Source organism: Thermobia domestica, chromosome 15, assembly GCF_964235325.1.
Source record: "Thermobia domestica chromosome 15, izTheDome1.hap1.1, whole genome shotgun sequence".
Classification (NCBI taxonomy): domain Eukaryota; kingdom Metazoa; phylum Arthropoda; class Insecta; order Zygentoma; family Lepismatidae; genus Thermobia; species Thermobia domestica.
The window spans coordinates 87,995,885-88,017,026 of NC_137468.1; positions in this window are offsets into that span (position 1 = coordinate 87,995,885).

Consider the following 21,142-nt stretch of genomic DNA (forward strand, 5'->3'; position numbering starts at 1 on the left):
TTCTGATGCATCTATGCTCTAATAAACCTTATACTTATATTTCAGCGTGATATTTGACACACACAGCCATAATTTTTTCAGTTTAACGTCCTGTGATTATGTGCTTTAGGCTAAAGGAGAGAAATGATTAAGGCAGTGAATGATGATGAAAGAAGTGGTGGAACGAAAAAGTGGAAGAAGACGGAAGTACTCCAAGAAAACCCACGGACACGATGTTGTTTACCGGAAACTTGTCCAGGATCGAACCAGGAATCCAGTGGACCAGAGGTCAGTGGTGAGTAGATCACAGGGGACCTGTAATCGGAGAGAATAATAAATATAGTTATTTGTGGCAGGCCCGTGCTGGCCCACCGGGACACCGGGACGTGTCCCGGTGCGCCCTCCAAAATATCACATTATAAATAATGGTACAAGTTTTTAGTAATAAATTCTTACAGTTTTATCGGTAAAAAACCGGTAAAGTTGCAGTGCGCCCTTTACATAAGGCGCCCTTCCGAGACCACATCAAAGATGAACGATTTTATTTACTCTTCTGTATAGCACAGTTCTGTACAATAAATACACACAGTTACTGTTGGCGAAGAACCCGTGAAAGGTACAGTGCGCCCTTTACATAAGGCGCCCTATGAAACATCACATTATAGATAAGTGGTTTTAGTTATCCTGTATACCAGCTTTGTTTAATAAATTCAAATACTGACTGGTAGTACAGAACCTGTGAAGAATACAAGGCGCCCTTTACATAGGATGCCCTGCGAAATATCACATTATTATTTTTTATTTTATTCTTCTGTATTTCAGTTTTGTATTATGAATTCATGCAGTTGCTATTGGCAGAGAACAGGTAAAGAGAAACATGCTATATACACACTTACAAAAATATTATAAAGTTATATAGCTATAAAACGAAACGATGTGATACATCAAGAATAGTTCGGATAGTCAAACGTACGATGCATTTATGTAATACTATACTGACACTAGTCTCTAAATTTCGATTTTTACGGCATCGAAGCTTTCACAGTCTTAATATGTATCCATATATGCGAGCATATTGATTGTTCTTGTGTTTTTTAAAGCAGTGTTTTGATAATCAGTACCTGTTGTATTTCTGAAATATAGCTGTATTAATTTCCGTAAAATGTGGTCTTCCTGTCATCACGGCACGGCGCGTCCTCAGGTTATGGATCGAGGAGAAGGCCTCTGGGATATAGAGGTTAGCTGCGAATATACTGAATAAGCAGTCGCGGACAGACTAGGGGTGATAATCCAGCTTGAGAATTTGGTGTGAGGCTAACAATCTTATTCTGTTAAAAAAAAAAAAAAAAGATTGTTCAGATAAGTTCGCAGAATCCTCGGATCAGAACTGATAACTTAGCACGAATTCCGCAAAGTAAAATCGACATGAGATTTGGAACATGAAATGTAAGAAGTCTCTATATGTCAGGCGCGTTAAAATTTGTAAAAAGTGAGTTTAGAAATAGAGGTTGGACCTATTGGGATATCAGAAAGTTAGATGAGAAGGAAATGTAGGAGTCAAATCGGGAAATTTTACGTTCTTTTACGGGGAACAAATTAAAAATTACCAACTAGAAACAGGGCTTTCCGTTCACAAACGAATACGTAATATCAGCAATTACATAGGTTGAATTTGTTAAAGATATATTTTCTTTTGCTTCTCTTAAGGGTCGGTGGTGTAATATTATTTTAAATGCACATGCTCCAACAGAAAATAAGGATGGCGATTTAAAAAATACAGTTTTTACGAAAGAATAGAACGGGTATTTGATCATCTCCTGCAATACCATATGAAAATTCTGTTAGGCGGTTTCAATGCGAAAGTAGGACGAGAGGGTATTTTCAAACCCATTATAGGGAATAAATGTTTGCATAAGGAAGGTTGTGGCAATGGCGTTAGACTCGTGAACCGTGCAATATCCAGAAACCTTATCGTGAAGATATAAAATTCCAACATCGCGACATTCATAAATATACTTGGACTTCATCAGATGGAAAAAACACATATTCAAACTGATCACGTTTTAGTAGACAGAAGAAAACAGTCTTGCACAACTGATATTCGGTCGTTCAAAGGAGGTAATTGTGATACCTATTACCACATGGTAGCAGCGATAATAAGAGAGAGACTATCGTTGAATAAAGGAAATATTCAATATCTGAAGACGAGCGGTTTAATTTAAAGAAATTAGAGGAGAGTCAGGTGAGAGGGAGCCAGATTGAAATGTCGAATAGATTCTCTGTTTTAGACGGTTCGGAGTGCACTAGTGTTCACGATACTTGGTTGAAATTAGAGATAACATTAAAATTTCAGCAAAAGAAATATTGGAGCACGCATAAATACGTAGCACGCATTCATGGTTCAACCAGGGATGTACTAAAGTAGCAGAGAAGAGAAAACAGAAGAAACTGCGTTGGCTACAAAATCCGAACGAAATAACTACATAAAATTTCATTGTCATCCGGCAGTGACTTCTAAAATTTCTAAAACTTTTAGAACAAAGAAATGCGACTTTTGAAAGTTAAAATTAATTAACTTGAAGATAATAGTGAAAACAAAAACATTCGGGACATGTATAAATGCATCAACGAACTTAAGAAAGGCTATCAACTTTGTGCTTATATATTAAAGAAACCTAAAGGAACATTTCACGCTGATACAGATAGCATCTTAAATAGATGGAAAGATTTCTTTGACGATTTGCTTCACACATAACCAAAAAATAATGCGTGGGGAGAAAGGGAAATGCATGCAGCATAACCGTATATTCCAGAACCTACCCATACAGAAATTGAAATCGCTATTTAAAAAAATAAACACACATCTCCGGGTGTAGACGAAATTCTGGTTGACTTAATTTTAGCTGGAGGGGGAAAATTGTAGAGCAAGATACACAAACTTATTATCTGGAACAAGGAGGAATTACCACAAGATTGAAGAGAATCAATCATTGTTCCAGTTCAGAAGAAAAGCAACAAAACAGATTTAATAGTTATCGAGACATTTCTCTTCTGTCAACATCCAATAAATCCTCTTAAACATTGTGTTAGCAAGATTGACTCCATACGCAGATGAAATTATTGGAGATTATCAGAACGGATTTAGGTAAAATCGATAAAATATCGACCAGATATTTACCATTCGACTAATACTTGAAAAATGAGAGAATACAACATCCTGGCACATCAATCATTGACTTTAGACTCTGGTAGGAGGGAAACATTGTACAAATGCTAACAGAATTTGCAATACCGAAAAAGGTAGATTAATTAAGATATGTTTAAATGAATCCCAAAGTAAGGTTCGAGTAGAGAAATTCTTGTTCACGAGCTTTCACGTTGAGTATGACCTGAAACAAGGAGATGCGTTATCGTCATTATTATTTAACTTTGTTCTGGAGAACAGAGACAGCAATCAGGTCCTAGAGCTGAATTGTATTTGAGAGGTTATGGTGTATGCTGATGATGTAAATTTAATAAGTATTGATAGAATAATAGAAAGGAATGCAGAAATCTTAATTAACGCTTGCAGGGATATAGGCTTAAAAGTAAATGCAGAGAAAACTGAATAAATGGAAGTTTGTCGGGATCATAATACTGCATTTTATTGATGCGTTAAAATACCAAATAATATTTTCTTTTGACAAAGTGGATACTTTCAAATATCTAGGATCATTATTAACAGACCAAAACTATAACCACTAAAAAAATGATTTCAACTGAAAACAGGGATTTCGTGCTATTATTCAGTTAAAAAACTTTTGTTGTCACTAATTCTGTTGAGGAATTTGTAGCTCAAAATATAAAACGATAATCATGCCTGTTGTGTTGTATGGTTGCGAAACATGGTAAGTGACTGAGTAAAATCGCCGCAGACTGAAAGTATTTGAAAAAAAGATTCTTAACCCAATATTCGAACTCCAAAATGAACGGGAATGCTAAAGGTGGAAATTTCATAAGGAGGAACTGCATAATTTTATACCGTTTACCCAACATTGTTAGGGTCATCAAGTCTAGGAGGCTCAAATGGCCATTTTATGTAGCCAGAATGGAAGAAATTAGAAACGCTTTCGAAGTTGTAACTGGAAATCCCAATAGGAAAATGACCGTTAGGAAGACCAAGGCGCAGATGGGAGGACAGTATTAAAATGGTTCTCGCAGAGATTGAAATATAAAATAGAAACCGAGTTCAGTTTTCTAAGGACATAAATCAATGGAGAGCTTTTGTAAACGCGGCAATGAGCCTCTTGCGTCCATAGGCGCGCTATATTAAGTTGTTGATACATTTAGCTTCTTTTTATTTGACAGAAATGTTATTACAGGATCTAAAAAGGTTTCTGTAGTAAAGAGGATTTCGATTCAAGGTTAGCTATTTACGTTAATACTAAAACAAATTTGGTGGTGGTTTTGATATAAAATGGCACCCATACTTTCCTTCAAAGTCTCTCCCTCCCCCCCCTCTCTCTCTCTCTCTCTCTCTCTCTCTCTCTATATATATATATATATATATATATATATATATATATATATATATATATTCCCGTTTGTATAGGCGCCCTTTTAGTAGACTTATCCACCGCCCTCATTAGTATCCCAGCACGGCCCTGATTTGTGGTTAAATATAGTATTTTGTCCAATCCCTTGTTTTGGTTTCACGTCCTTTTCCCCTTCCCTTTCCTTCTTCAAAATTATGAAATAAATAAACCCAAAAGAGAAATCATTCGCAATGATGATACTTCACCGGTTTCGAATGCTCAAGGCACCGGCTGACAGTAACGCGGCTGAGCGAATGTTAAAAAAAAAAAAAAAAAAAAAAAAAAAGTTTGTGGTATAGACAGCGGCGCAAATCTGTCTTCAATATTGGGGGAGGGGGCGGGTAAGATCGTTCCCATAAATATTTATTTATTTATTTATTTATTGCAATGTCCAAAATGTATGAAGTTGGAAAAAAAAATATTTTGGAGGATCAGAGTTGTCTTCAACGTTGGGAGGCGGGCAGATTTGAGGCTTATTCAGGGGGACATCAATTACATCTCCCGTTTCTTTGAAGCATTCGGACACAGATCTTCAAATTTCGCCCCAAAAACTTATTTCAAATCGGATTATTGGGGGGATAGTCCCCTCAGTTCCAAGATTGGAGGTGACATGTCCCCCTCATCTCCCTGGGATTTGCGTCAGTGGGTATAGAAGATATGAGTTATTGATTATTTTCAAATATTCACAAGTAAGTTGTGTCTAACCAGCTTGACAGATAGATGTTTCACATAGGCCTATGTGGATCTATGAAAAAGAAAAAAAAATGAAATCTTTACGTTTTACATCTCACAGTTATGCCAGCTAAGTTAAAGGAGACGGTGATGATAAGAAATGAATGAAACGGTGGAATGAAGAAAGTGGAAGGAAACGGGAGGACCTCGAGAAAACCCCAAGTGTTCGTCCACCACAAAGTTCACTTGACGCGAGCTGGGATCGAATCAAGGACCCCATGCACAAGAGGTGCGCTGCTACTAAGCCACCACGGCCCCGGAAAGGTAGTGAAAACTTGAAATTTCAGTCAGGAGTTTAATGAACCAATATTAGCAATTTAAACAGTGCATACGTTGTAAAGATAATTATGCCTAGTTTTCTCTTTCTTTTTTCTGTCAATCTAATATGTTAAATTTAAAATATTTTAATGAGAATATTTCAAAGTGCATAACGAATTCATGTTGTGTACTAGTCTTGTTGGTCTCATGTCTGACCACAAACTTGATGTTGACTGAAATAGACATTGCTTACCTGGCAACTATGCACCATTCCAGAGGTTTCTGTTGAAGTGCATGGCAATGGGTGGACGATTAGCTGCGAGTTGCACTTTATTCCTTTCTTCAATCACAAAATTCAGGGAAGTTTGATGCACTTCACGATTCTCTTGCAACAAAACAAACAAACAAACAAAAGCGTTACTCTATTTTCCATTATGAACTCTGTGATTAAACCGCTGAAAGGTCCAGTAAGCAGCAGTCGGATACGTGAAGAAAGAAAGAAAGAAAAAGAAACTTGAATTCAAGGTTGGTTGTCTGCGACTCCTAGCTACTTGCCATTACAAATGCTGACGTAAGTTTTAATGGAAGAGCAGCTGTCAACGGGTACTCTTCTAGAAAGAAACTGCCGCGTAAATAATTAGGACGAACGTGAAACATTGCGACTTTGTAAACAATATATGCATAATCTTGTAGCGGAAGAAAGGCATCAAGATGCAAATCTAGCTTATGAAAAGCAAATTCCTTTGCACTTCTGAGAAATTATTCTGCACTCCTCCCACTTTTCAGTATGTGGTGTTTCATGTTTGTGGTGGGTTAATATTAGCCGTACTTGTGTAACGTATGTTAATATAATCCTTGTTAATACTAGGTATTCCGCCCGTAGCTGCTTTGACAACATTACGCAACACTTTAATACTTTCGTAGTATTTTCAATCAGGATTTTCAATTCTGGAACACCGAATTTTGATATTGAGAAAATAATTATTAAGTGGACCAATGGCGTACGCAGAATTTCATCAACGGGGGATTCAAAAACCCCTTTTCAGTAGGACATGCGTCATTTTTGTGTAGGCCTATATATATAAAGAGAGAGAGAGAGAGAGAGACTAAATTTTGTTTTCCATATCTTGGTCGAAACCACTCTTGAGTACTCTATTGAAATGGACCATTAACAATTTCCCTTACTGGAATAAGTATTTAAGTGGAATAATGAAATCAGAATTTAAGGAATAAGAAGAATACTTATGCACTTAATATTAACTAGGAATATCGCTAGCAAAGAGATTTAGCAAGTCTATCCCTATCTTATAATAACATATATACAAGGAAACAGGCCGGTAGCCAGCCCAAAAATGTAGCAGGGGGGGAGGGGCGATCTATCCATATTACAGTTCATTTACAAGCCTACCAAGAAAATTTTATAGGGGGCCAGCAAAACTTTAGCGGCCCCCCTAGACCCCTCTGGATACGGGCCTGCAAGGAAACCTATGCTACTTACGAAGGATTGTGAACAAATTTCCGCTTAATGCAGATTTGAATTAAACATGAATAGTATAACTTTACTATTCGATTAAATAGATATGTAGTAGTGAAGAGACGCACACCCCCAATTCGAGACAGTCTAATATGATCAAAGCGTGGTATGAAGGTGAGATTGCCACACTTGCCACAATGGTTAAGGGGCCCTCATCTCTGGAACAAGGAATCCCTGGATCGACATCAAACCATGTGAGTTTCTGGTGGATACCATAAAATTTTTCTCGAGTTTCTCGCGTATACCACCAATACTATCATATTACCAATTATTGTAATATTTCACTTTCATTAATCCTTCATGTCCTTTATCCTAAAGAGCATAGCTGGGGTGTATAACAAGTAATATTCAATTTCTCTTCCGTGACTTCAGCACTATGCTTTGTCAACAGTTGTTAACTTTGCTACATCAGGTATCCATTTGACTGAGGTTGTGTGGATCACTGAACCGCACTTAGACGAGGGTAAAATAGTCTTGTCTCATCAAGGAACGAACCCAGATTTTCTATGGTAAAGGTAAAGGGTTTCACCCAGACGTTTTACTTAATGTTTCCCAGTAATTATGTAGCCTTTTGTTAAATAATCCGTTACGATAGCATCACGTTCCTCCTAGAAACATATAACATAGCCTTTCTTGCACAAATATGTACCTTTATCGTTTTAGCGGATGAGAAGTCACAATACTCCTCCTGTTTTGTATTTTGTAGGGATGCGCACGAGTCAAGTCTAGTCGAGATTTAAGCCTGTCTCGACTCGTCTCGAGAAAATGTTGTCTCGACTCGTCTCTCGACTCGAAAATATGTTTTTGTCTCGACTCGACTCGAATTCACCTTCAAAGTGAAATAATAAAAAAGATCCCGAACTTCATCTATGTTGAAAATTTTATCGAGGTCGGTAAAATTTCCAAAATTTTTGAATCCATTAATAAAAGATTTGTTCGGAAATATTAGCAAAATCCGGAAAATATAATTTTAAATTTATTTCTTCGTCTGATGCTAGTAATCTTACTTGCTGTAACATGTTTGCAGCATTATACAATGTATTTTGTTAACAGGAAAAATACTTAAAGCAATAGGTTTTAATTTTACTTTTTTAGTTTCGGATTTCTGATAAAATCATTCCTCTTTATTATTTGTACGTTTTTCGAATAACTCAAAAACAGATTTGATCTGGTTTACACATACACACATATACCACAGGTGAGTAAATTTGAGCAGCGAGAAATATATTAAAGGATTGAATATGTGAAACTCCCGATTGTTATTATTATAGACTAGCTGAATAGCTTGCACGGGGAGAATACATTTCATGTTGGACATAAAGGGCACCAAAACTGTCACCAATGAACTTATCGAGCCCCAAAGCTATGAATTCGACACTAATGTCGGTAATTTTCAATTACCTTTGCCTGTTCCCGTCCCCTCTTAAAAGTACTAATGGGACTGAATTTTGTATTTAAACCGCACCTTCTGTTCATCTCACAGACCCCGAAAAATATGGATTCGACCGCCATTTTCGATCATGTCTCTCTCTCTCTCTCTGTGTGTGTGTATATATATGTATGTATGTATGTGTGTGTGTTTTTAATAATAAAGGTGCCGGTACGCTAGACCTCACGTTCACAATGGTTAAAAAGTTGGTTGTATACCTTTCGTGGTAATAATAATAATAATAATAATAATAATAATAATAATAATAATAATAATAATAATAATAATAATAATAATAATAATAATAATGAGCACAGTATATAGCACAATAAATTCCAATGTTCATACTTCAAACCCTACACTTTTGAGTACATAGCATTTTCATAAAATATAATTGAAATATAAGCACGTACGCAGGAATTATTTCGGAAGGAAAAGTGAAATGAAATCTTTAAGTTTTACGTCCCACGATTATGCCAGTTAGGCTAAAGGAGACAGTGATAATGAGAAATGAGTGAAATGGTGGAATGAAGAAAGTGGAAGGAAATGGGAGAATCCCGAGAAAATCTACGAGCGCGGTGTTTGTCCACCACAAACTTCACACGGCGCTAGCTGGGATCGAACCAGGGACCCCAAGCACCGGAGATGAACGTTCTACCACTGAGACACCGCGCCCTCTATTTATTTCGGAAAAGTCAAATGTATTCGGGGGTTTCAAGTTCAATTTGAGGGTAAATTATATTAAAATTTGTAAACTTGCCCCTAGAATTAGACTAAATTTGCACAAAAATCAGGATTTCGGGGTGTCCGAACCCCCAAATTCCACCCCCTGCGTTCGTCCCTGTTGAAATATCTACGTTTTATCGCCTATTCCAGAGAGCAACGTAAATTACAAAAAGACAGCATAATATTTTAAAACATGGTTTATAGGATAAGAAATGTACTCACATGGTCCTTGGCAATTTTAAAAAAGCGACTATATTTTTTGTCATATCTGGAGATAACTACTCGACGTTCCTCTATGCACTACACACTCATACGTACGTTTAAGATTCAATTAAAATTTTCATAATTCGAAAATATTTACAGCTTGCCTGCCACACCACGCAACAAATCACACGACCAACTAAATGACAGATACTTCATTGCTGAAAATTCATCCCACTACGTTTTAGTGTCCCTGAAACCGAATCCGCTTGCAAAATGTTCAGATTCACAGGATCTCTTGAGCCGCTGGGGTTGGAACTTCAATCTTTTCCACCTGTAATTGATCACAAACTCGAGAGCGTGACGAGTTGAAGTTGCTTCTCAATGCGAAAAAATGACAGAATTAGACAGAAAGCTTGGTTTTAGACAGAAAGCTTGGTTTACTAAATTTGTTTTTCTCAACGTGTCCGCAAGTAACAAAAGTGAGCGGGCTTCGATATCCAAAGAAGTTCCTGCCAAAGCATACAAAGAAAGAATAGCACAATAGTTTCGATAACATCTGTGTGGTCCTTCGGTAGGCTACACATCCCGTAAGAAGCTAAATCCTAAATTGTAAAATTGGTAGGACGAAAGGGTAGTTTGGAGTGCACCCGTGGCCAAAACAAGACTCGTAGCCGGCTTGTATAGATAATTGAATGGAAATTTTCTAGAATTTCTGCATCTTGAATGCACATTTCTATGTACTGAATGCCCATGTCGTGTATGCATATATATATATGTATGTATGTGTGTGTGTGTGTGTGTGTGTGTGTGTGTGTGTGAAAGAGTCTGACATTTGCTCCCCGTCCACTTTTGCCTTATTGCTTTATTTATCTCTGGGATTCAACCCTCAACTTTCCATCTGTAATGCCATTGAAATAGCGACAGAGAAATTTGTTGTGAGACATCAGTCTTTTCAGAAAAAAAATCTGGTCGGTTCAGAGCCTTTATGGTTAATATTAGCGTGCGAAAAAGGAATGAACAAAGAGAAGCACGAGGACGTACCAGCGAGGGAAAGATACCTGTATATTATTAACTGGCTTCAAGAAGGAACAAATATTCGCAGCTCTTTCTCCAGAAAGAAGAAAGGAAAACGAAAATAAACAAACAAAAAACTCTGATTTCTAATAAACCTGTACATTTACTATTTGGTATTTTTAAGTTTCTTGTCAACCCATTTTTAAGACAGAAAAGGAAATATTCCGCTACCATTAAAAGGTGCCAGTATGCCGTATCGTTGCGTACCGACATATATATATACATCCTGCCTTCCACCAAGTTGCGGGGTTAAATTTGGATTTAAACGGCGGAAAGTGTCACTGTTCATGTTAGCGACCTCGAAAACTATCGATTCGACACTAATATCGGTCATTTTCAATAATTTTTATATATCTCCTCCCTCCTCCAAGTTGTGGGGCTGAATTTTGATTTAAATGGCATCTGAAGTGTCATTGTTCATTTAAGTGACCCCGAAAATTGTAGATTCGACACTAATATGTCATTTCCACTCTCCCCTTCCATCAAGTTGCACATTCAAAGTGAAATGTTAAAAACCATCCCGATCCTCATCTATGTTGAAAATGTTATGGAGGTCGGTCTGATGATTCAAGAGTTATTAAGTTAGAAACATAGTTACTCTCATTTTGATTGTAATAGATACTCTGTCGCAATAGAAAACATGTATTTGTTTACATACAAGATTTTATACATAAAGTTTATATAAGTGTCTATATTAAAATATAAAACAATAGTAATTATATGTTTTAGTGCATGAGTAATAGTGAAATTTGCCTACTGCTGTTTCTCTTAAGAAGTAATTTGGTTAAAATTAACAAAACTTCACCAGACCAAAGAGCATATTGAGAACTCAGTTTTATTCAAAAGACCTATTTGTTGCATCAGAACACTTCATGTTGGTAGGTTTGTATGTAACTGTAATTAATGCATGTAACTGTATGTAACTGTAACTGTAACTTCTGTAATTAATGCACATCCACGAATAAACTACATAACAGAAATAAGTGCAGACTATTAATTTTCAACTAGCTGAACCAGCGCTCTCTACACAGCGCATCATTCACATATGAGCATGAATCTCTTTGTCATTCCTTATATCTGAATATGTTCCTTTACAGATACAAGTGAAGGACGCCATCATAAAAATCGGCAAGCAGTATCATAAAGGGGATTTTTTTTTCATTATTTTTGTTTTCAATATCTCGCACTGTTTGCAAGATTTGAGCCGACTTGTGGTTGGAATTTCTAATTCATATATGACCAGTGTCTTCTTTCTTTTTACATGCATTATGTAATAAGTAAATAAATTACACACAAAATTAATTATGTCAGTTATATACGGAGTTCATTAAAAAAAAAAAAAAAAAAAACTCTCCAAACAATGAAGATTCATCTTAGACTGGAGAAATGGTTATTCTTCGTTTTCTTTTCATTTGACCATAAAACAAACACCTGAGAGATATACAACCCCTATATACAACTAAGTGATGTTGGAATATATAAATCGTAGGGTATGAAGCTTTACTTTTTCAAAAATATCAGTACTTCCAGTGTACCCCTAAAATTTTAATAAAGAACTAATGGCAATGTTTTTTAAATATTCATTAGAACTGGACAATTTACACAAAATTTGGAATCCACCAATGAAAACGGCACGTTTCTAGCACTTGTGGGCTCAATATCGCATTGTCCAGAAGACAAACATATAAACTTTTCTGTGGGGACAAATATACGCGTAAAACTAGTATTTTAATACAGATAATAATTAGAATAGTTTTATTTTCAAGTGCTATTTTTTAATATTCGCAATATTGAAATTTTTGAACTTATATTTTTCACGCGTTTGAAAAAAAAAAAGAATATCATTACTAGTAAAATTAGCCTAGTACAAACATTTTTATTTTATCAATGTTTCCATTTTTTCCGGAAAGAAATAAAAAAACGTTTTTTTACCAACAGGTTCAAAATTTCCAGGAATTTTACAACAGTAGTTCAGACACACTTGTACTTGGCCCAGCATTAAACTCTGATGTTAGTTCCGACGCAGTTCGCTGCCTGTCCTGTTTTACCAGTCTGCTTAGCCTATGACGTCCGACATATGTAATGAGGTGCGGGACGCCCAACACTTCGACGTTTGGACGTCATTTCTCCTTGGTTTCGCCACTTGAAGACACTCACCACAGCACTCCTCGAGCACCTGACCAGTCCTGAAGTTTCCGAAATTTTCGTGCCGTCTTTCTGAATGAGTACTTTTTTAAAGATAATATTAAAAATTATAGAAAGATTTTAGAGACATTCGTGTCGAGTCGAGATTTTTACGAGCAGTCTCGACTCGAATTTTCGAGTCGAAAAATACGTTTGTCTCGACTCGTCTCGAATTTTACAGAGTGTGTCTCGACTCGTGCACATTCCTAGTATTTTGTTTGCTTTTCGGATCAAAGCGAAGAGTCCACGTCTTATCCATTGTCAATAACAGATATGTGTCCTGATTAGTGAAGTCCAAGAATTGTGTTAAACATTCCAGTGCTTGTAGCTTTTGGAATGATGTCAGCAGACGCGGGATCCACTGGGCAAATACCTTTGGCATATGCAAGTAGACATGTAGTATAATTTCCGAGAAGGCTATACAGCACTCAGGTGAACTTCCTGATGGGTATTTGGCGATCCTCATTTTTGAGGATTTCAACTTTTCATTTATAAGATATTCTCATCGTTTACTGCTTTCCACATCTTTCTCATCCCTCGTATTCGTGTGACCACATTTAAAGTATTTATACCACTTAGCAACAACACAATATGAAAGACATTCTTCGCCAAATCGCAAACATTTTCTCTCGTGGATTTGTTCGGGAGGGGGAGCTTTGCCTTGCAGAAAAGGAATCGAATCACTACTATGTATTACACTTGTTTCATTCTTGTACTTTCTTTCATTGCAACAACAGCAAAGATAATAATAATTATTGCACTACAGTTATATTCTGCACTTAACACGCATAAGGTTATACCTTATCAAGTTACATACATTTGTCATCGTACGTGAATGATTTCTGCATAAATATGGACACATTTTGAATTTCCCTTGTACTTACTTGAGGGTCATTTTCCATTATTCTTGACCCCCTAAGGCTATAATTCTCTGAATGGGGATACGCCACACATTTTCTGAAACTTTGTTGTATTCTGAGTATCCTGCTTCCCGTTTCGTGAGTTTAGTCCAATTAAGGTAAGCTATGAACGTTGGGAAGTAGGGTTCCCAACTGGCCGGTTTTTCACCGGCCTGGGCGGAAATATTGCTGTTATTTTGATTAAAACCGGTGACCGGTACAAACTTCTTACCAGCCCCATTATGACCGGTTGTTTCAAATTTGTATCTAGTTCGAAGCAATTTCATCTAGTTCGAAGTATAGATTTAAAAAGTAACTTTCATTCTGAAAAACCCAAAACTGTCACCTTTCACCATCTATCAACGGTTAATATATTTTGTTCATCTGTTTAGACAATTTTAAAGAGATGACAGGGACTGAATCAGGGAAACTAAAATTTACTTGTAAAGACTTTTATACATTTATTGAGAGTGAAAAACGACTTCTTAAAGCAATTTTCTGTAGTTGAAGCATAAGTTTAAAGAATAAATTTTATTTTCCAAATCCAAAATTGTTACGTAAAGACTAATATACTTTTGTTCATTTCTTTTGACAATTTTAAAGAAGTGGCAGTTACTGGTAAATACAATAAAATGATGAATGCTGGTTTCAGTTTCTCATTTTTAGCACAATTTATCTATTAAGCTTATTAGTGAATGTACTAAAGAATATGCAGAATACAGATGCTAATGCACTTTTGTTTACGATAGTACATTTCCTTCCTATGGATGGGTCCGAACAGAGATACTTCACACTTAGACCTATATCATAGGCAGTGGAGTATTTACGGGGGGATGGCTTCCGAGCTTAAACCCTCCCCAAAATTTTATTTACTATATTAAAGTAAGTGAAATATCTTGCAGAATTTTTACATTTCCAGGAATAAAGTTAGCAAAGCGAACTCTAAAACAAAATCGTAAATATGCCACTGATCATAGAGAATTTTGGGGGCTGCCGTTTTTTATTTTGCAGAGTTGGCAACTCTATTTTTAAGTAACTCGATGGAATCTGTACCTTTCTACACATCAGTCCGACACCAATGGCCTTAACGTATAGTATAAGCTTGGTATCCGAAATGATAAGTTCAGTTGGTGTTTAACAACCCTCTCAGGAGCGAGGCTGTGGGACAAAAACTTACAACTTAAAGTAAGCTTCCGTCGGAAATTGAAAATAACCAAAATATTAAAGAAAACATTTTCACACTCAAAAGTCAAGTGTAAAGATCGAGAGCGTCATTTCCGATTTTGACTGGGGAGGAGCAAAACCCCTTGATATAAGTAAAATTTCACGTTTTTCACTGATTTACTACTATTTTATTGATAAAATCTTTATAAACCTCAAACTCAGGGGGGGGGCAAATGACCCTCCCTGCCCTCCTAAATGACAGTCACAAGATAGATTTTTTAAATGTTTTTTTTTGGGGGGGGGGATGGAACTATTTTTTATATAAAAAGTTTACTTTAAAAATTTTGCGTTTCTTAATCGCATTTTCGACATTTCATGCTTTTCTTATTGAACATCACTCACGTTTTCATAGTGGATTCTATAATTGAGCAGCTCGGGGAAACATAATGGTATGTCAAATTTTCGAGTAAATTGGGAGAGAAGGTTCAACATTGTCATGCAATTTAAAGCAATGATACAAACCAAACAAGTTTTCCCTGTCATCTTCAGACATTTCCGAAATTAAACTACCTACATACTCTTCTGTGGTTCAATCCCAACCCATTCCATCTCATAACTCAAGTTTACTGGAAGTGGTGCTTACAATTGTGTTCACTCGAGGCACTCAATTAAGAAGTACTTTACATCTACTACTTATGATTCCTGTGTTCAGTCCAAGGTTGGCTTTCGGCTATCTTTATTACTTCCTGACCTGACATTTCATGCTTGGCCAGCAAGTATAAGTTATAAGCCATAAGTAGGTATACTGGTCCATTTGTCGAGCATCATGCAAAATGATAGTGTGACATTATTCGAAAACGAAGCAAGCCACTGGGAAATTTGACTTAAATTTTAGCTTCTGCAAATTCATGTTCAGATAAATAAATCTATACATCACACATACTAACACAGCAGCAGAATGCCCGTTCCTCACACAGGGAGAATACGTTTCATTTTGGACATAAAGGACACTAAAACTGTCAACAATCAACTTAGGGGCCCCAAAACCCATGAGTTCGACACAAATATCGGTCGTTTTCAATTATTTTTACATGTCACCATCCACCCTTAGGAGAATTACTGGGAACTGAATTTGGATTTAAACGGTATCGGAAGCTATGGGTTAGACACTAATATCGTTCATTTTCGATCATATATATGTATGCATGCAACACTTTCTCGCGCTTTCTGCTCCAATTTCTGTCCTTCTAGTACACAATGACTTAGAAAAAAGAAGCAATAAATGCATCAAATTTGGGAAATAAATTTAGAAGAAAGAAATGACATAAATGATGAATAAAACTTAAGATGAATCTTTCATATATATGTGAACTGTTAAATATTTACGTAGTTAGGGATAAAGAATTGTATTTTTTAGATGCCAACTGTCGCCGATCATTTGAAAGTGAATATGGAAGAACCATGAATTAAAGTAAAGAACGCGCGCCATTTTGTTATAAAAGTGAGAGAAGTGATAGCGAGCTCGAGCCCGGTTGAGGAAAGTGAGAGTGAGCCCGAATGAGTGCAAGCTCAGTTGAGAAAAGTGAGCGTAAGACCAGTCGAGAGAAGTGAGTGCGAGCCCGGGTGAGCGCGACCCCATTTGTGAGAATTGAGTGCGAGCCCGTATGAGAGCGAGTCCAGTTTGGGGAAGTGATCGCGAGCCCAGTTGAGAGAAGTGATCGCGAGCTCGAGCCCGATTGAGGGAAGTGTGTGCAAGCTCGAATTAGTACGAGCCAAATTGAGGTAAGTGATCACGAATCCCAGTGAGTGCGAACCCAGTTTAAAGAAGTGTGCTCAATCGCGAGCGAGCCTAGTGCAAAATCTTCATCTATGATTTTTGTCCACGCTGTATTTGCATGTGCTAGTTTGTCCTTGCGCGGTTTTCGTTTATGCGCTGTTTTTATCCACGCCGTATTTGTATGTGCCGTTTTGTCCATGCGCGGTTTTGTACATGCGCTGTTTTGGTCCTTATATCTATTTAACTAGGAAGAGTGCGTGTCGATTATGCAATCTGAAACACAGTAAAGACATTTGGGTTGTCACTCTTAAGGGACTTCTGCTTTAATTGTTCCTGACTCATCTTTCCTAAGAATGTCTATAAAAATTGTAAACAGTGTGTAACAATGGTTCTCAGCCTAATTCATATATGACCTGTTCGTGTAAGTGCAAGCCCGAGTGAGTACGAGCCAAGTCAAGAGGAGTGAATGCGAGCCCAAGTGACCGCGTACGCGAGCGATTGCGAGAACAGTTGAGGGAAGTCGTCGGAAACGCGAGCCCAATTGAAGTAAGTGATCGCGAGCCCAAATGGGCGCGAGCCCAATTGAAAGAAGTGAGCTCGAGCGCGAGCGAGTCTAGTGCAAAATGTTCATCTATGGTTTTTGTCCATGGCCTGTTTTCGCTCACGCGGTATTTGAATGCGCTGTTTTTGACTGTGCGCGGTTTTTGTCCACGCGATATTTGCATGCGCGGTTTTTGTCCTGTGCGCTGTTTTGACCGGATACCGAAAATAGAAGTATATATATATATATATATATATATATATATATATATATATATATATATATATATATATATATATATATATATATATATATATATATATATATATATATATATATATATATATGATACTATTGCATATAGTATAGAATTATGTATATAAAACAAATCAGCTGATAAGGTGATGCCGAAAAAGAAGTCGTGATGTAGAACACTAAAATTCTTTCTTAAGAGTCGCCTTATGCATCCTCTTGCATTGTTTACTTATTATATTGCCAAACATGTCTTGATGATGTGAACTGCGACTCTTAGAATGTTAGAGATGAACTACTGAAAAAGTGAATAAAATATTGATGTGAATAATTTGATATAATACCGAATTAATTTTATTTTATATTCGTTTCAGTTACGATGTCAAACGGCTTTCTTGCAACTGAGTCAATCAATTTTCCATTTGGCCACAGGTATTTTAAGAAAATCACATTCATGTTTACCAAAGTAGATGTGAATAACATTGCAGATAAAGAACTGTACTTTCATCATTTTCCCGAGAAGAACAGGAAGAATAACATCTAAAATTTATGATGAAACTTGAAGAAATAGTTATTCTTCTTACAGCCTCTGTTACAATTACCAAACAGATTACTAAGAATGCAGGATAAAATTTAAGAGGACAAACCCCAAGGAAAATTCAGACAAAACGGACTAAATTCACGCGACAGAATCATAGGCGCAGATTAATAAAAGAATGATTATTTTTTTATTCATCTGTTATGCATCTAAAATGTTATCTGAAATTCTTCACTTTACGGAAATAACTTCTTTTTTTAAAATGCTGAAAATCCATTAAAAGACGTAAAACTGTTATAGTAAGTATATATATTTCACATTTTAATCTTTGCTAAAAAAAAAATCTTTATTATAGTATTTCAGTATTAAAATAAATATTTATACATTACTCAAAATAAAAGACTAGTATCTGCTATCACTCAAGAACGTCTTTTTAAAATCAAATAGCATCATAGTTACTTTTCGTTATTAAAATGAATGGTCTTACTGTAAACTTACGCTAAACGTATTTAAAATGTATTAAAGTTATAATAAATAGGAAAACCCAGAACTTTTCATATGGGTATGTGTGAAAATAATTAAAGCTAATTCACCCTTTTATTACTGTATAACATTTTTACGTTTTATTGAGTTTTCAGCATTTTAAAAGAAAGAAAAATTTATTTCAGTTGACAGAAAAATACAGATAACATTTTAGAATATATGTGAATTGAAGGAAAAAATAATCATATAAGGTGTGCACTAATACATCCAATATATTCTTCAGTGATTTCGTCCCTTGGATTTTGTCCTCGTCAGAATTTTCCTTGCATTTTGACCGCTTGGATTTATTTCCCGCCCTCGTTACTACAGCCATTTTATACATGAGTTCCGATCTGCATGCAAACACGCTAGGAGTCAAGCTTTTCTTCGCTGCATTTCCCTAAAAATTTCCTACTCACATATAATTCCCTCTCTCTAAAGATTAGGCAGAACGCTAATTTCCATTCTGCCTAAAAATAAGATAATTTAAAATATTTTCTACAAAATCTTGGAGGACTTTAGGCAGAACGAGACTGAATATTTTTAATATTGCATCCCCCTAGTTGGGGGTGTAAGGAATTTATTTCCGGAAGGGTGTCCGAAAATATATTAGGAGGGTGCTGGGGGTGTTAGGGGGATGTAGATAAATCACTGCTTAAAACAGAACTTAATGCTGGAGCGCGACAGACACTGACTCCCAAAGGGTGAGGCTATCGGGCTTACTAGTTGAAATGGATGCAACATGGACAGATGACACTGTGCAACTACATTTACCATAGTTTTTGATCATACCTTGTATAATTTGATAGATACATCTTTTGTTTTATCATAAATAGAATACATATTCGAACATTAAGATTCAAATTTTGCCCTATGCGTATTTCAAAGGTAGCTTTCAGGTAACTATCTGCACAATATTTCTTAGGCAAGGAAACTTGTCTATTCACCTCCATCATTATTGTAACTAATGACTTCACCTCCATTACTCACTTCATCACTCTCTTTGCTTTTTTCTGCATCGAAACAGTCGGTTAATTTTTTTTGTGAGATATCAGTTGTGTAAGGTTTTGCTCTCCCTCTCAGCACCGAGGCTATATGAAAAGTGGAATCGAACTCTGTTCCCCGCGCCAAAGGCAAGAACTAACCATATAGCCACGAGAGAGCTTTCCATGTTTTGAGCTAAGTACGGTACATTACAATTATTCTTCCATTGGCACAAGATAAGCTCCTTACTATAATGAAAAATTATTTCTCTTCTTTTCAGTTGATTTTTCTTTTTCTTTTTCTTTTTCTTTTCTTCTTCTTCTTCTTCTTCTTTTTGTAAGAGCAGAAATAACCGTGAAGAACTTCTAAACTCTCGTCAACATGTAAATTGTTCAACTTAATTCTCAACCAGTCTTTCTTCTTCTTTTTTTTTAAAAAAAAGTGTCTGGGGAGCGCAAAGTCATAATAAATGGAAAACTGCATTGGAGTACTATTTTGGTATATTGAGAATTTATTCATTTATTTATTTTAGCTTCGGGGAAGCGGAAGCGATTGACCAATTGCGGGGGGCTAAGGACAAAGCCCTCCGAAAGTATGGGCTGAAAATAACACTGTATCATGAACTCAGCAGTCTTCGGCAAGTGTTCAGATAAGTATCCCGTTACTACGAAAACCTATTTATGTCATCTAGCGGTTCAAATTTGAAAGAAATAGTAACAATGATTGCATATAGGAGACGCTGTGAGTATAGCCTGTAGTTCATTTGTAATAAAAAGGTCAAGAAAGGAAAGCTATGCCCGTTGTCTGGACGTTAATTGCACGATAGGCTGAACCCATAGCCAGTCTGGAATGTGGGAAGAGAATCCAGAAAATTCCCCTGTTTCTTTTAAACCGCTGAATGTAAGACAAGAATTTGTTTTCTATGCATATAATAATAATAATAATAATAATAATAATAATAATAATAATAATAATAATAATAATAATAATAATAATAACTTTATAAATGTCATTGATGATTGTAGGTCGGCAGGTTGCAGATTATGTTGTAAACGCGTATTATATGTGGTCTTTCCGTTTGGTAAAATTTATTTTGGGAATAACAGTGAAAGATTGGAGCATACAGAATATTACATTCTTTTTTAATTTACCATAAACCGTACTCAAATTGTTTTTCCATTCGGAAGTTATTTACGAAACTAATTTCATCAAACGGAAAGAACGTTTGTCCCTGACTGTACATAAATATTGTGGATGCCAACCTTCACATTTTGATATGGAATCGATCTTTGTTCAAGCAACGGAGATTCATCAACCGAAGACCTGATACACGGTATTAATAAACTACAGGGTGTCCAATATACAATTCAATCCGGAGTTTGGGATAGTAGAACTTTTGAATCTGAAGCGATACACAAATAATGGTTATACCAAAATGAAGCTTTGTTCATATGCATATATTTTAAAACTAGGAAGCAACGATTGAAGTACACTAGGAACCACATAGTGTTGTCAGATGTAACCGAAGGTGTAAATTATTATTATTATTAATAATAATAATAATAATAATAATAATAATAATAATAATAATAATAATAATAATAATAATAATAATAATAATAATAATAATATTTATATTTTTACAAAACACGTAAATTGACTCATAACTCATATGTATGGATATTCTATCGTTAATTTTCAGTTTGTTTAGTTGGAGTAGTTTGCAAACTATGGAGCAGAAAAAAGAATTTTTCATTTCCACCGATAACTA